The following is a 4,325-nucleotide window of genomic DNA, read 5'->3' on the forward strand; positions in this document are numbered from 1 at the left end:
ATGTTTTTCAGAATGTCTTTGAAAATATAAATGAGTGTTAACCCTCCTTTTTATATTGCAGTCTCACCACATCTCCCTTAAGCCTTTTCTGTGTGTATTCCTGTTCTTGATGTTGTTAAAACATAGCCTACTTGTTCCACACATTGAAAATGTAATAAACAAATTGAAAACTCAAAATGTATCAGTCATCCTTTTTATGCTGTTCTAAGTGCTTTCTTGAAACAGATGATTGCGTATTGAGTTACAATGTTATCGAAACAGTGGGTGTCCTGAACGAACTGTTGAACAAACTTAACTTTAACATACACTCTTTTAACATTTTGGCTGTTATTTATCGTTCTTTGTTAATGTATTTACATATGTTTATGGCTTAATCTGAAAATATTACTAAGGCTGTGTGGTGGCCATATTTAGGCTATTCCTTAAAATAAACAAATTAACTGATTGACTGCATTGATCTAACTTTTAACGTATAACCTGTTACTGGTTGCCATATATTATAGATGTTCATGGCTTACTCCTAAAATTGTGAAGGCTGTGGGTGTGTAGGCCTATATAGTTAGGGTGGCCACCTTCATCTCATCAAAATAACTGGAGAGGATCACTGAACATCTCAAATACCCACGGTAACATTGGATACAAAATACATACATTTCAACAATGTAAGTTTATTATGCATGACGACAAACAGGCAAATCACGGAACCAGGAATGGAGCTGATGCCGAGAGGTAGGCTAAATGGCAGTGTCAGCTACCACAGAATAGACTATTTCAGAACGATGTTTGCAGAGCAAACTTGCGATATGTCATGGGCACTAATGTAAACATGCTAACCAACGTTATAGCACTTCAAATTGAACTCGTGTTTGGAATGTTTCGATGTTTCTCGTGATCATTGCTGTCTATCCCATAGAAATAACATGGCAGCGCCAGGGCTGGTTAGAACTGTTGTAGCGTACATGAACCACGTGACGGCGCGGCGGCGACTTCAAAGAGTGTCGCAACTCTCTCTATCTATGGCTCTGGTTACAGCTAGCATTACCACACCTGTTCCACAACAGCTGGCTACAGTGTTGATTACCACACCTGTTCCACAACAGCTAGCTAGCATTACCACACCTGTTCCACTACAGCTAGCTACAGCTAGCATTACCACACCTGTTCCACAGCAGCTAGCTACAGTGGTGATTACCACACCTGTTCCACAACAGCTAGCTACAGCTACAGTAGCATTACCACACCTGTTCAATGTCACGTTGATCAAAATGTGTTGTAATAGGTCTCTGTTGAGTAGTCTCACCCCCCACAATATTTAAGCATTAGTTCTTAGCATGTCTTTACATGCAAAATGGCTGAACAAGTTGTCATTATTGTTGTGATGGGAGTAGGCCTATTTGTGACCCATCAGGAGGTGTAGGAAGACTACTCTGTAATCCCTTCAGCGCAGCATGCACAGTTTTCCCTAAGGGGATTGTCCTATGCTCACATTTCTCGCTGTCTTTTCCTTTCTGTGTCTTGTCCACTCTCTTGCAATCAAACTCCCACATACACACTGTGTTCAGACAGACAGGTTTATGAGAAAGAAAATCAAAGCCAGACAAGACAAAGACAAAGAAGAGACCGCATGAGAAAGTTAAAACAACATAAAACAAAATCTCCAGGAATATATATTTATATATATATATATATATATATATATATATGGACGTTAAAACAAGCCCTGTTGAAACACTGAGAAGAGGAGAGAGAGAGAACAAAGTGCTCAGACTCTCGGGCTCTCCGGCTCCTCCAAGCAGGCCTGCAGATGACTCATGCCTGGAGACCAGAGGCAGCTTCACCCCTCCCAGCTCCCACAGCCTGCCGGCCATTAGCAGGGCGATAATGGCCCCTTCTTTAGATCGAAAATGACCCTGATGAAGGCCTAAGCCGAAACGTTGGTCAATAAAAATCTTTAAGTTCCGAGTGTGCCACGACACTTTTGTTTAAATGTAACCTTTAATTTACCGCCGTGAGCACCTCACAAGGTGTGCGTTTACTCATACAAACAAATACCCTTCTTTAGACCAACACAACAGACACAACATTAGCAGGGTGATAATGGCCCCTTCTTTAGACCAACACAACAGACAGCACAACAGACACAACATTAGCAGGGCGATAATGGCCCCTTCTTTAGACCAACACAACAGACAGCACAACAGACACCACAACAGACACATTAGCAGGGCGATAATGGCCCCTTCTTTAGACCAACACAACAGACAGCACAACAGACACAACATTAGCAGGGTGATAATGGTGCTGCTTTCTACAGGCCTCTTCTTTAGACCAACACAACAGCCCAGATGCTCTGCTGAGCAGACAGGCAGACATGACCGCTCCACAAGCGAAGATAATGAAGATGATGAAGATGATGAAGATGATGATTGAGGAGCAGGAGGAGGAGGACAGGTATGAGATGTATAAATATAAGCACTTGGAACCGGAGAGTTGACGGTTCAATCCCCGAACAGTCCACGGCTGAAGTGCCCTTGAGCAAGGCACCTAACCCCTCACTGCTCCCCGAGTGCCACTGTATGAAGGCAGCTCACTGCTTCAAGATAGCGTGTGCTCCACTTCTGTGTGCTGTGTGTGTTCACTAATTCAAGGATGGGATAAATGCAGAGACCAAATTCCTTGTATACGGAAGCCGTACATGGCCAATAAGCCTGATTTGATTTACTTGCAATGCCGACTACAACACTCAGTGTCATTTTTGCCTCTTTCCTCTGTCTGTCGCAAATCAGCTTCTGAATTAATATAATTCATATTGTATTGTATCATATTACATCATAGACAGAGGAGGCCTTGCTCTCTCTCTCTTTCTTTCTCTCTCTCTCACTCTCTCTCTGTCTCTCTCTTTCCATCTCTCTCTGTGAATGAGCTCAGTGTGCATAGAACAGCTAAGCCAAATATCTGAATTTTGGATCCACCAATCACATCTCTTACAGAGAGGATGTGAAATACAGCTTTGACACTCATCGCCTAAGCCACACACACATCGCCTACGCCACACACTCATCGCCTACGTCAACGCCACACACTGATTGCCTACGTCACACACTCATCGCCTACGCCACACACTCATCGCCTACGTCAACGCCACACACTGATCGCCTACGCCACACACACACTCATCGCCTACGTCAACGTCACACACTCATCGCCTACGTCACACACTCATCGCCTACGTCAACGTCACACACTCATCGCCTACGTCACACACTCATCGCCTACGTCAACGTCACACACTCATCGCCTACGCCACACACTCATCGCCTACGTCACACACTCATCGCCTACGTCACACACTCATCGCCTACGTCACACACTCATCGCCTACGTCAACGCCACACACTCATCGCCTACGTCACACACTCATCGCCTACGTCAACGTCACACACTGATCGCCTACGTCACACACTCATCGCCTACGTCAACGCCACACACTCATCGCCTACACCACACACTCATCGCCTACGCCACACACTCATCGCCTACGTCACACACTGATTGCCTACGTCACACACTCATCGCCTACGCCACACACTCATCGCCTACGTCAACGCCACACACTCATCGCCTACGTCACACACTCATCGCCTACGTCACACACTCATCGCCTACGTCACACACTGATCGCCTACGTCACACACTCATCGCCTACGTCAACGCCACACACTCATCGCCTACGTCACACACTGATCGCCTACGTCACACACTCATCGCCTACGTCACACACTCATCGCCTACGTCACACACTCATCGCCTACGTCACACACTGATCGCCTACGTCACACACTCATCGCCTACGCCACACACTCATCGCCTACGTCACACACTCATCGCCAACGTCACACACTCATCGCCTACGCCAACGCCACACACTCATCGCCTACGCCACACACTCATCGCCTACGTCAACGTCACACACTCATCGCCTACGTCACACACTGATCGCCTACGCCACACACTCATCGCCTACGCCACACACTCATCGCCTACGTCACACACTCATCGCCAACGTCACACACTCATCGCCTACGTCACACACTCATCGCCTACGCCAACGCCACACACTCATCGCCTACGCCACACACTCATCACCTACGTCAACGTCACACACTCATCGCCTACGCCACACACTGATTGCCTACGTCACACACTCATCGCCTACGCCACACACTCATCGCCTACGTCAACGCCACACACTGATCGCCTACGTCACACACTCATCGCCTACGTCAACGTCACACACTCATCGCCTACGTCACACACTCATCGCC

Source organism: Sardina pilchardus, chromosome 21, assembly GCF_963854185.1.
Source record: "Sardina pilchardus chromosome 21, fSarPil1.1, whole genome shotgun sequence".
NCBI classification, from domain to species: Eukaryota; Metazoa; Chordata; class Actinopteri; order Clupeiformes; family Clupeidae; genus Sardina; species Sardina pilchardus.